Source organism: Salvelinus sp. IW2-2015, linkage group LG17 (genome assembly GCF_002910315.2).
Source record: "Salvelinus sp. IW2-2015 linkage group LG17, ASM291031v2, whole genome shotgun sequence".
Taxonomy (NCBI): domain Eukaryota; kingdom Metazoa; phylum Chordata; class Actinopteri; order Salmoniformes; family Salmonidae; genus Salvelinus; species Salvelinus sp. IW2-2015.
The window spans coordinates 12054203-12068173 of record NC_036857.1 but is presented as its reverse complement, the minus strand read 5'-3'; the positions used below and the strand labels follow the sequence as shown (position 1 = coordinate 12068173).

The window sequence follows — 13971 nt, the reverse complement described above, 5'->3', positions numbered from 1 at the left end:
GCTTTGTTGATCCAACACCACTTTGATATAACTTAAAGACACACAATGATTAACTGCAATTTAGCCTACATCATAGCTCAAAGTAAAGTTGAAATACAACGCATCAATATACTTTTCTATTTACCAAACCTCATGTTACTAAGCTGCAATCATACTTAGGGCAGCTACAGTATGTGTCAGTCATCACAGTATAGCAGAGCATTTAGTGAAGAGATTTCACTGCAGGTGGATGTGCTGCAGTAATGTAATAACCCTCCCTGTCAACATTCTAATGGACAAATTATGTCTTTCTGAGCTTATAATGATTAAAATTTAGCATTTAATGTAGACTAAATTACAACACCCCTCAGCAATTTGATCACTTATGCTCTGGTACCATTAGACTGATCTGTCTTGTTCTAGTACGTGTGTAAAACCCATTATCAATATCTCAGTCTGTCCAAAGGTAAGAGGTAATCTATATCTGTGAATGGCTCTTAACGCTCAAGTTATTCTATATGGCTCACGTTTTACTGCAACATTTTCAATAACTTCAAACTACCAAGTATGTACAGTACTCATCATAATGCTTAGTTAAAGGAGGATATTTCACCCAACGACTCCTCTACAGAAGTTAGATAAGAGCTTGATGAGTTGGTAGTGCTGCTAGGGCCCTAGAGTGTCACTCATCACAGGGAGTGTGGTTGTGCTATTGAGGGTGAAGCCATCTGTTTAAGTTTCATACTGTATGTTGATAACACTTTAAGTCACCTTCATATGTTAATGCCTCATAAACATTCACAACTTATAGATGTTGCTTTTCCCCTTATGGCCCACCAAACCTGTACTCCACAAAAACTCAGACATCTGAGAATATGATGAACAAAGTCGAGCTTTATTCAGAACCAAAGAGAAAACGTATGGACAGAAAAAAAATTCTGTGTCCATTCAAATTAAGAATCCCCCCAAAAATGTACAGTCAAAAATAAAACGACAACATTGAGCAACACAGTATTTAATTAATGAATTAAGTTGAAGCCATTTTACTTAACACAAACACTGTGTTTTGTTCCAACAACATTCTTTTTGGAGCTTTACAAATGGCATATAAAGCAGGATATGTACAACCAGACATGGTCTGTTCTTAGCAAAGGAGTGGGAGCAGAAACATGACGGCTGTATATCCAGTCAAATTGACTTTTTTCTGAACAGTGTTTCAGTCACTCCAGGCAGATTTGGAGCTTATTCACTCACTGCTGGGAACTCAGGTTATAAAAGGTACTCAAATTGCTTTTTTTGTTCTGACACAAGCCACTGAGCTGCCACTGAGTTCGGAGGCTTCAAATGAGTTTTTCAGATATTTTTCAGATGTTTTTCAGCAGTGCACTACTAACTGAAATGTCCAGCAGTGGTCTCATGCTACAAATGAAAGGTGAGACGCACAGTTGGAGAGCCCTCTTTCTTTTCTCCCAGAGCCAGAAACTGCACCCATCATCACAATTCTGCTGACTTTTCCCCCTGCTCACACAGTTGCTAAGCAACACCTTAAATTCCAGTGTTTTGTAAGTCCAAACAACTCAGAGCCCCTGTCTGTGCAAATCATGAAGTCCTCTATTAGCCGGGTCGTAGACAGCTCCTAATACAAGATGACTTCAGTGAGTACAAGAACAATGACAAAAAAAGCAACTACAATTAAAAAGGACTGGGCAGAAAGCAGATTACAAATTTGAAGAAAACTGAAAAATATAAATCACCTTATACTTAAAAGATTTCAACGCAAAACAAATTGAAAAATAACTTACTTCGGACAGGACCAGCCTGTTAGTTGTTTCGGCTCAAATTCACCCATCCTACCCACACCCAACCCTCACTACCCTCCCAGACCCTTTACCACATCTGCATGTCTTACACTCTCCACTAAGTATGGATGAGAGACCCATCTTTGTAAAGGCCTTGATCCTGTACTCTCATCAATAATGGCCAGCCACACTACAAGAAGGACAACTCCAGAGAGTCATCTCAGGTGACCAATTGTGGAACATGAAGGAGACTTATTTTTCAGTCTCTGAATCAGAGAGGTGTGGGGGGCTTTCATAATCGACATCCACTTCTTCAGCGCCCGAGGAACAGGGGGTTAACTGCCTTGCAGATTTTTACCTTGTCAGCTCAGGGATTCGGCTACCTGCCGCCCCGCAGTTTTAGGTCTGTGTGTGTTGTGTGTGTTGTGTGTGTTTGTGTGTGTTGTGTGTGTTGTGTGTGTGTGTGTGTGGGTGTGTTGTGTTGTGGGGGTGATCATGAAGAGGACCATATATCCTATACAGAGTAAACCATGTTTTTTTTAAAGTGGGGCGTCAGTGGGTGGGACTGGGAGGACATTGGGGGAGGCCAGAGGGGTTCTAAAGAAACCCCTTCCCTCCCCTTACTTCCAATTCCCTTGCCCTCTACCACCTTGCACCCCCTTTTGCCCGCTGGACTGTTCAATGGAGTGATCTCTGGCCACCCCAGTCTGGGTTCTTCCCCCTCCCTCACATGATGGAGCAGCCCTTTGCCTTGTCCTTGCCGAAGGTGGAGGAGAGGTCAGACTTGCTGGGCAGGAAAAGGAGTCTCTTGGAGAGGCGTGGGCAGGGCTGGTCTTGGTGGAGGGCTGTAGCTTGCTGATGTCAGGCCAGGGCTGAAGTACGGAACAACACTGTGGATGCTCTTCTCTGAGTGAAGGCCGAACACTCCAAGTAGGCCTCCGCACCTAGCTGCTTGGCCATGGAGGAACCCTGCAACAAGAAGGGGAAAAAACAGGAGTGAGATGGAGGAAGCGAGACACCAAAGAGAGAGAAAGAGAGAGATTGTATGTATATGAGAGCAAAGAGAGAAGAGAAGAGAGACAGAAGAGAGAGAGAGAGAGAGAGAGAGAGAGAGAGAAAGAGAGAAGAGAGCAAAATGTAAGACTCACCTGCTCATGTGAGATGGGTGTCTGCTTCTGATTGGACAGCTCCATGAGCGTACACACGTCTGTGCGCAGGTCTGTTTTACAGCCTATCAGGAGCGTGTGCTGGGCAGAAATCCAGGATCTCTGTCTTCCACTGCAACGAAATGGACATATGGCTGTCATGAGGTTGTATAATTTATCATCACCACAGATGTAAAGTGCATGATGATTATGATGATGGCAAAGATGAGGAAAGAAGAAAATTGACAACAGCAATGATGATGATCACAATGACAATGGCCTTACCTTTTCAGTGCACCATCAATTGAGTCTGGTCGGCTGATGTCGTAACAGAGGAGCACAGCGTCTGAGTCGCTGTAGCACAGGGGTCGGACGTTATCATAGTACGGAGAGCCTATAGGTCAAACAGATCGCTGGGGTCAGTCACAGGGCTTTTGTCACGTTCCTGACCTGTTTTCTCTTGTTTTGTATTTATTTAGTATGGTCAGGGCGTGAGTTGGTGTTGTCTATGTGGTGTTCTATGTTGGGTTTTGTGTGTTCGGCTGGTATGATTCTCAATCAGAGGCAGCTGTCAATCGTTGTCCCTGATTGAGAATCATACTTAGGCAGCCGGGGTTCACGTGTGTGTTGTGGTGTTTGTCTTTCGTGTTAGTATTCGTGCCACACGGACTGTTTTCGTTGGATTCTATTTGTTAATTTGTTTCATTGTAGTGTTCAGTTTATTATAATAAATTATGCACATTTCCACTCTGCCTGCTGTCCGATCCCTACACCTCCTCTTCAGACGAAGAGAGAAATCTGACGTTACAAAACACCCACCACCAAAGGACCAAGCGATGGAAAAGCAGCAACACAGCAGCAGCAGCGGCCAAAACACCAGGACTCCTGGACTGGGAAGAGATCCTTGAAGGCAAAACCCTGGCTCAGCCAGGGAATATCGCCGTCCCAAGGCAGAGTTGGAGCAGCAAGGCAGAGAGGCGCTGGTATGAGAGGCAGCGCGGCGACGCGGTTGGGAGCCCGAGACAGACCCAAAAATGTATTGGTGGGGGCACACGCGGAGTGTGGCAAAGCCGGGTAGGAGACCTGAGCCAACTCCCCCTGCTTACCGTGGAGTGAGAGGGCGTTCGATCTGTCAAACACCGTGTTATGCGTGGAGCGCACGGTGTCCCCAGTACGCGTGCTTAGCCCAGTGGGCTATTCCACCTTGCCCACTGGTAGGGCTAGGTTGGGCATCGAGCCGGGTGTCGAAGCCGGCCCAACGCATCTGGCCTCCAGGCTACATGGCACCAGCCTTACAAATGGTGTCCCCGGTTCGCCAGCATAGCCATGTCGGGCTATTCACCTCGCCGCACTGGCAGGCTACGGGGACCATCAACCTGGTAAGGTTGGGCAGGCTCGGTGCTCAAGAGTGCGTTCCTCCTTGACGGTCCGGTAATTCCTGCCACCTCCACGTACCAGTCCTCCGGTGGCACCCCCGCACCAGGCTCTCTCCGTTTCTCTCTCCAGTTGCTCCCAACTGTCCAGCGCTGCAGAGCCTTCCTCCTCTACAGCGCAGCCAGAGTCTGAACTCCTGCCTGCCCAGCGCTGTCTGAGCTGCCTGCCGCCCGCCTTCAAGCTGCCCGTCGTCCCAGCCGTCAGAGCTGCCCGTCGTCCCGAGCCGTCAAAGCTGTCCGTCTGTCCCGACCGTCAGAGCTGCCCGTCTGTCCCGAGCCTCAGAGCTGCCCGTCTGTCCCGACGTCAGAGCTGCCCGTCTGTACCGACCGTCAGAGTGCCCGTCTGGGTGAAGCAGCCAGACCGTCGCCAGACAGACACCAGACCCTCCCCAGACAAGCAGCCAGGAGCCGTCGCCAACAGAGCGCCCAGTCCGTCCGCCAACAGAGCAGCCAGTGCCGTCCGCCAGACAGGAGCAGCCAGTGCCTTCCACCAACAGACACCAGTCCGCCGCGACAGAGCAGCCCAGTGCCGGCAAGCCGGCCAGAGCAGCCAGTGCCGTCAGCCACAGGATCCCCAGCGTCCCAGCCAGGATCCGCCAGACCGCCAAGCCGTCCGCCAGATCCACCAGCACCAGAGCGTCCAGCCAGACCAGCCAGAGCCGCGCCACCAGGATCCCCCAGCCGGCCACCAGATCCGCCAGAGCCGGCCAGCCAGGATCCGCCAGAGCCAGCCAGCCAGACCAGCCAAACTGTCCAGCCCAGAACTGTCCAGCCAATCCCCGACCAGCCAGCCAGATCCGCCTAGCCAGCCAGCCAGGATCCGCCAGAGCCAGCCAGCCAGGATCCGCCAGAGCCAGCCAGCCAGATCTGCCCCTCAGTCCGGTGCTCCCCTCTCCCGGTCTGCCCCTCAGCGTGCTGCCCTTTGTATATGGATTGACATGAGGTGTTGTTAGGAGGACCACGGGCAGTAAGGAGCGACAAAGACATTGTTAAGGTGGGTCCACGTCCGCGCCAGAGCCGCCACCGCGACAGACGCCCACCCAGACCCTCCCCTAGAGTTTAGGTGTGCGCCCGAGTTCGCACCTTGAGGGGGTTATGTCACGTTCCTGACCTGTTTCTCTTTTTTATTTATTTATTATGGTAGTCGTGAGTTGGTGGTTCTATTGTTTTTTCTATTTGGGTTTTGTGTGTTCGGCCTGGTATGATTCTCAATCAGAGGCAGCTGTCAATCGTTGTCCCTGATTGAGAATCATACTTAGGCAGCCGGGGTTCACGTGTGTGTTTGTGGGTGTTTGTCTTTCGTGTTAGTATTCGTGCCACACGGGACTGTTTTCGGTTGGATTCTATTTGTTAATTTGTTTCATTGTAGTGTTCAGTTTATTTTATAATAAATTATGGACACTTTCCACTCTGCGTCTTGGTCCGATCCCTACACCTCCTCTTCAGACGAAGAGGAGGAAATCTGACGTTACAGCTTTCAATAGGACAGTACATCAAATCACATTTTATTTGTCACATGCTTCGTAAATACACAGTGAAAAACAAATACATTTAACAAGTAAAAATAATGGCTATATACAAGGAGTACCAGTACCGATGTCGATGTGCAGGGGTACAAAATAATTGGGGTAGCTGTGTAGTGTACTTATAGATAGAGGTAAAGTGACTAGGCAAGAGGATTAGATAATAGACAGCAGCAGCAGCGTATGTGGTGAGAGTGAAAGTGTGTGTGTTGGGGTGTCAAGTATGTGTGAGTGTCTGGGTAGAGTCCAGTGTTTGTGCATATAGTCAGTGCAAAAAAGGGTCAATTAGTCCGGGTAGCCATTTGATTAGCTTTTTAGGAGTTTTGTTAAAAAGTCTTATGACTTGGGGATAGAAGCTGTTCAGGGTCCTGTTGATTCCAGACTTGATGCATTGGTACCGCTTGTCGTGTGGTAGCAGAGAGAGCAGTCTGTGGCTTGGATGGCTGGAGTCTTTGACAATTTTTTGGGCCTTCCTTTGACACCGCCTATTATACAAGTCCTTGATGGCAGGGAGCTCGGCCCCGTACGCACTACCCTCTGTAGCACCTTGCAGTCGGTTTTCCAAGCAGTTGCCATACCAAGCGATGATTCAGCTAGTCAAGATGCTCTCGATGGTGCAGCTGTATAACCTTTTGAGGATCTGTGGGCCCAAATCTTTTCAGCCTCCTGAAGAGGAAGAGGCAATGTTGTCCCTCTTCACAGCTGTGTTGGTGTGTTTGGACCATGATAGATCCTTAGTGTTGAGGGTCAGCGTGGCAGATGTGTTGTTGCCTACCCTCACCACCTGGGGTGGCCCGTCATGAAGTCCAGGATCCAGTTGCAGAGGGAGGTGTTTAGTCCCAGGGACCTTAGCTTAGTGATGAGCTTGGAGGGCACTATGGTGTTGAACTCTGAGCTGTAGTCAATGAACAACATTCTCACATAGGTGTTCCTTTTGTCCAAGTGGGAAAGGCCAGTGTGGAGTGCAATAGAGATTGCATCATCTGTGGATTGGTTGGAGTGGTATGCGAATTGGAATGGGTCCAGGGTGTCTGGGATGATGGTGTTGATGTGAACCATGACCAGTCTTTCAAAGAATTTCATGGCTACAGATGTGAGTGCTATGGGGCGATAGTAATTTAGACAGGTTACCTTGGCATTCTTGGGCACAGGAAGTATGGTGGTCTGCTTGAAACATGTAGGTATTAAAGACTGGGTCAGAGAGAGGTTGAAAATGCCAGTGAAGAAACTTGCCAGCTGGTCAGCGCATGATCTGAGTTAGCGTCCTCGTAATTCGTCTAGCCCTGCGGCCTTATAAATGTTAACCTGCTTAAAGGTCTTACTCACATCGGCTACGGAGAGCGTAGTACCAAGTGAATAAGAAACTCCATTAGTTCCATTAAGAATGATTTGTTGCAGCACAGGACACCATTCACTCCCCCTGGTAACTACGGTAAAAGCCTTGGTCAACAATGCTTGAATCCAATACTCTATTATACCCCTCCCCCCCCCACACACACACTGTACACTGTACACTCAAATGTTCTTCCTCCCTCACACTCAGATCTACAGTACAGTTTCTCCAATAAAGCCCTGCGCCTTCCCACTTAGTAGAAGATTTCTCCAATAAATCCCATTAACACACAAACAGACAAACATACACAAACACAGACATACAGAAAGAGTAAGAGAGAGACACAGTACACAACTCTATCCCAGTCACACCCCTGTGTTTCGTAAACAGTTTATATTGAACTCTTGTTTGTGCAGAAATCCCACTTTAAATCAGAGCGATGTAACAAAGATCTCTGTATCAGGGGAGAATCATTGATTTATGTGTTTAGGGTGTGTTCTATGTGATGCATAACAATGACACCTAAACTAAAAAGTCAATGCTTCTCATGTTATAAATTGAAGACTATTGCTTAGAAAATCTGGTTGTGTGTGCATGTGTGTGTGCATGTGTGTGTGTGCATCAGTGGCAGTCGCTGCCGTTTAAGATGAGGGAGGACGCAAAAACATTTATGAGCATGGCCTTATTTCTATTACAGCACATTGGATGACTGTCATTCATATTCCATTCACCCAGTTCAATGTAACTGTCACGTGTGCTCCCTCTCTGACCTCTAGGTCACCAGGCTGCTCATTAAGGCGCACACCTGTCACTATCGTTATGCGCACCTGCGTCATCAGACTCACCTGGACTCCATCACTTCCCTGATTACCTTTCCTATTTATGTCACTCCCTTTGGTTCCTTCCCCAGGCGTTATTGTTTCTGTTTCAGTGTCATGTCTGTGCGTTGTTCGTGTTTCTTGTTTTGTATTATGTTGCGTTTATTTATTAAAACAATCACTCCCTGAACTTGCTTCCCGACTCTCAGCGCACATCGTTACAGTAAGATCGATAGGTTTAGGCTACTACATGATACTCACATTTCCCCTATACCCATCATGAGGTTGCTACCACCTAGCCTATGAATGAAAGTTTACAACGTAGGTGCACAGGTCAAGAGAAAAATGTTAGTAATCAAGGTGACAGACAGTGACACACCCAATAGTGCATTGCACACTCTTGCCTGCATCTAGCTGATCTGGGGTGTAATCATTAGTCCAACAGTTGCAAACGAGAGTTTCTATTCGACCATCTAAGGTATGTTTATCTCTGTTTCGTTCCGTTTGCTTCCGTTTAAGAAACATTTTTCAACAAAATCGGCGGAATGACCACACCCCTAATCCCCTGCAAACAAAGTTCACTTTCATAGCAGCCACATACAAACAGCATGCTCACTTTGTTAGTTGTATATTTAGTTCTCGCATATACGCTGTCCTCCTATCACCTTTTCCCTTCACTTGTGGAATTCATTGCACAACACAATAGCTGTCTGTGACCAGGCGAAAAAACGTTTCCAAGCAAAATATTCATACCATAACCGCTAACCGCTACACACAGCCTACATCATCATCACCATATTAGCTAACGTCATAGTCAACATAGCTACTAGAAGTAACACGTTAGTAAACGCTCTACAATCGTGTAGTACAGTGTACAGCAAGCAGTTTAGCAGTTAGACCGGCGGGCCCCGGTGGCAATAAATTACCTTGAATTGGAAGAGTTCCAGTGTTGGATAGCCAAGGCCAGCTAGCTAATGTAGCATCGCTCTCTGTTTGAGCCGGGTGTTTGAGTAGGTTAAACTAGCTAGCTGCATTCGTTAGCAAAGTAAGTGGAAGGGAAAAAAATACAAAAAATATAGCTTGCTCTCTCTCGCTTCTCCTTCATTTTTTAAAGAAAATTAATTTGTTCAAAACTGTTAAACCATTGTCTTTCTCTCTCTTTGAGTCAACTACTCACCACACTTTATGCACTGCAGTGCTAGCTAGCTGTAGCTTATGCTTTCTGTACTAGATTAATTATCTGATCCTTTGATTGGGTGGACAACATGTCAGTTCATGCTGCAAGAGCTCTGATAGGTTGGAGGATGTTCTCCGGAAGTTGTTTTAATTATTGTGAAAGTCTATGGAAGGGGGTGAGAACCATGAGCCTCCTAGTCAATGTACCCAGAAGAGGACGGAAACTAGTTGTCCTCTGGCTGCACCATGGTGCTACCCCAGTGAGTGCTGTTGAGGCAACTATAGACCTTCATTGCAAAACAATGTGTTTTAATTAATTATTTGGTGACATTAATATATTTTGTACAGTTTTATCTAAAAAGGCAAACTTTTTTTATGTTTCACTTTACATTTTTCTGAAATTCCCCTTCCTCCTCTGAGGAGCCTCCACTGGTGTGCGTATGTGTGTGCATGCATGCCTACACACCAAAGCATAACGTATGTTAATGTTTACATGAAATTAGTGCTTACTTAACATCACAGCGATATGTGTGGTCCCCTCTGTTGTACAGGAAGTTCTCTGTGGATGTCTGTCCTCTCACCACACCAACAAGAGATTACATTTTTAACCACAGATAGAGATCTCAGTGTTTAGACTATAGAGGCACTTTTGATGGCATGAAACAGTGAAAAAAAGAAAGGTGGAAAGAGCTGGGGAGAGGTTAAAACGAGGTGTGAAAATGTAAATGTGGGGTAGAGTCCAGATTGGTCAATTTCTGTTGAAGGTAAACAGACAAAGCAACAAAAAGAAATGTTGTGTTTTCTGTTACATAATGATTTTTGGCCTGAATACACTATGAGGCTGTGATGAGATGTCGGCAATATAGTTCACTCCTTTTTATATGTGCCTTCTGCTCTCTGAAACACACACACACACACACACACACACAAACACACCCCCGCTCATGCGGAGGCAACCCCCTGGCCAATGAAACCACCCCTCTGGAGGTCAACTGGCACAACTGAACTCCTTCCAGCCCAATCAGAAAGCCCCAGGCTAGATGTTCTGTAATGATAGCACCACAACCACAATGAACTGGTTGTGTTGTATTGATCTATTGGTTCTGTTTACATAATTTCAAGATGTTGAAGGGTACCACCGTGTCAGTAGGTTGTGTGTGTGTGTGTGTGTGTGTGTGTGTGTGTGTGTGTGTGTGTGTGGTGTGTGGTGTGTGTGTGTGTGTGTGTGTGTGTGTGTGTGTGTGTGTGTGTGTGTGTGTGTGTGTATTTTGTGTGTCAAATATGATGTAGAGCCGACAACTTATTACATTCCTCTAGTAAAGGGGTAGGTGGAGAGAGGGATATATCTACAGTATGTCTCCTGATTATTCGATGTAAACATAAATCAAAGGGAGAGGAGACAGAAACAGAGAACGTGCACACAAATGGTAATTTGCTTTCAAATGTTGTGTCAACGCTGTCTGGGAAAAAGCCCTTCCTCCACTCTAACTTCTCAAAGCTCAGTAGCCTACCACAGCACTACCTGTGATAAGTAGCAACACAATGGTGCTGTGTTAGAGGATCAACAGATCGCTGTCTTAAAGGGAAATAATTACAACAATACAGTATACACTATGATGCTTAATAAGACAGTGAGAAATTAGCCAATAAATCTACTGTTGTTCACAGATTGCATTGTTTTCAGAGCGGGTGTGCAAGGAAATGTAAGTCAGGTTTTGCAGTACAATTCCTCTGAGAACTTGAATGTAAAGACACATTAAAATGGAATGCTTTTGGACTCTCTCTTGTTCAAGAGAAAGGAATTTCAAGGTAGCGGCCTGAGAACAAGTTGGAGGAACATTTCACGCATGATAAACCCCCTCCACTATATCTGCAGGTAGAGCACCTTGTATAGAGAGACATGACACATTATATCCCTTTTTATAATACATTATAAAGGCTTATACATGCTTAAATACCTTAAGTAATGCTTTAAATAAAGTGCTACTGTAAGGGTATGTTGGATGTATGCAGGGAGAGTGCAGAGTGTAATGCTCACCTGACGTGTCCCAGAGACTGAGCTCTACGCGCTGGTCCTCCAGCTCCAGACATGCTGTGTAGTTCTCAAATACTGTTGGAACATATGTCTGTGGATGCAGAAAGGAATGGGTTCATTAGTACTACTAATGGGAATTACACTATGTAAATGTAGGATTTAGAAATTAGAATACAGTCAACCTGTGAAATGGTGACCCTTGTAATCCTCAGTCCTACATTTACATACAGTGTAAATTGTGTTAGTTTTACATATAATGATCATCCCAGTTTGTGGCTACTGTGCCACTGCCTACTGTCTGTCTGACCAAATAAGGCATCTGATCATTTCAAAACAAATGCCAACTCCATGTTAACAGAAAAATAATCCAAATAATTTTAAGAGGTATTTTAATATTTTAAGAAATAGGAAATAATTGTTTCCTATCAATTATACAGTTAGGAAGTTAATACTTATCTTGGGATAAAGTATCATATAAGAATTAAGCAATAAATAATCTATGTCTTAAAACTCTATCATAAATCTAACACAATCTAGCAATGCAGTTATTAGTGAAAATATTAACTTGACACATTCTCTTTGTTATTATCATATAATTATCACCTCTTTATAGCCTATGTATGTTGACTATTCCAGTAGGCCTATACCTTTAGTTTTTGACTGTAATCCAATCAAATGTGCCCGTTAGAAATCGCATACCTCAGGATAGGAATCCTTGGCCAGGACTTGCAACATTGCAGTTTTTCCGCATTGAACATCCCCAACCAACACCAGTTTACATCTCGCCACCATAGGCTGGGTAAGTCTCCTTTCCTTCATTGTGAAAAATATTTTCTTGATGAATACAATAAATGTATATGTGAAACAAAAACAACTCCTTTGTAAATCCTCTGTTAGTTATCAGTGCGTTGCGTCGTGATGCTCTCCTCCTGCACTGAAGCTTGCTGCTAGTGGTATTGATGAGATATAACACTGCGGAACTTTATATTGTCGCGACAGCCAATGAGCCTTCTGCTGATGGTTGCGCGGCACGCGCTTTGGACGAAATATACAAGGTTTACGTAGCCAACAGTTCTAAAGGGCGAAATGACCTACATAGTCTATCCATGTCTAGTGGATGATACGCTTTGTGTGATATTAGAGAGAGGAGGGAAAATGGCTACTGGTTATTTAATGTTATATTGTTAAATGTTTGTCATCATGGAGTAGGCCTAATGAATGATCACAACAGCAATTTTATAATTATTCATTAGAATTATATTTATGGCTACATTTAATGCATTAATCCTTCCAATATCAAAGTAATGTCAGTCAATGCCTACTAGGTCAATCAAATGTCTCTCTCTCTCTCTTCGCCTGTTGGACAGAGAAGCAGTGAGTGGGGAGGGTTGTGTGTTTTATTTATTGGGCACAGAGGAGGGTAGTGCGTTTTTTTCCTGGTTTATTTTCACTCTTCTGCTCTTAGTTTCCCTATAAACAATGGCTTGACTTACTTTTGATATTACCCTGATAAAGTTTAGAAATGTTTGTGAAGGTTTGGTATGGTGTGGCTATTATTAAGCTTTAGTTACTGCAGGCCTATGACATGAAGACAGTGCACCCCGGCCCTCCAACTGACTCCGACAGTTGAACTTGAGGCGAGAAGTCTGTTTCAGGCTTACCAGAGTTACTCCTATAATCAAACAATATAATGCTTAACTTTATACAAAATATTCTGATCGAAAATAAACGAATTAGCCTCCTTCTGTACGCAGTGGTGTAAAGTACTTAAGTAAAAATACTTGAAAGTACTAATTAAGTAGTTTTTTGGGGTATCTGTACTTTACTTTACTATTTATATTTTTGACAACTTTTACTTTTACTCCACTACATTCCTAAAGAAAATAATGTACTTTTTACTCCTTACATTTTCCTTGACACCCAAAAGTACTTGTTACATTTTGAATGCTTAGCAGGACAGGAAAATTGTGTAATTCACACACTTATCAAGAGAACATCCCTGGTCATCCCTACTGCCTGTGATCTGGCAGACTCAATAAACACAAATGTTTCGTTTGTAAATGATGTAGCCCCTGGCTATCCGTAAATGATGTAGCCCCTGGCTATCCGTAAATGATGTAGCCCCTGGCTATCCGTAAATGATGTAGCCCCTGGCTATCCGTAAATGATGTAGCCCCTGGCTATCCGTAAATGATGTAGCCCCTGGCTATCCGTAAATGATGTAGCCCCTGGCTATCCGTAAATGATGTAGCCCCTGGCTATCCGTAAATGATGTAGCCCCTGGCTATCCGTAAATGATGTAGCCCCTGGCTATCCGTAAATGATGTAGCCCCTGGCTATCCGTAAATGATGTAGCCCCTGGCTATCCGTAAATGATGTAGCCCCTGGCTATCCGTAAATGATGTAGCCCCTGGCTATCCGTAAATGATGTAGCCCCTGGCTATCCGTAAATGATGTAGCCCCTGGCTATCCGTAAATGATGTAGCCCCTGGCTATCCGTAAATGAAAAAAACAAGAAAATTGTGTCGTCTGGTTTGCTTAATATAAGGAATTAAAATGATTTATACTTTTACTTTTGATACTTAAGTATATTTAAAACCAAATACTTTTATACTTTTCTCAAGTAGTATTTTACTGGGTGACTTTCAGTTTTACTTGAGTCATTTTCTTTTACTCAAGTATGGGAAATGCAGCTTTCCCCCTACATGAGAACCTCATGCACCCTTATGC

The 13971-nt window shown here is 44.7% G+C and overlaps 1 pseudogene; it reads right to left on the bottom strand.

The window, feature by feature from the left end:
• Nucleotides 1-2236: 2236 nt before the first annotated feature.
• On the bottom strand, nt 2237-12211 carry LOC111977055 (rho-related GTP-binding protein Rho6-like; annotated as a pseudogene).
• Nucleotides 12212-13971: the final 1760 nt, after the last annotated feature.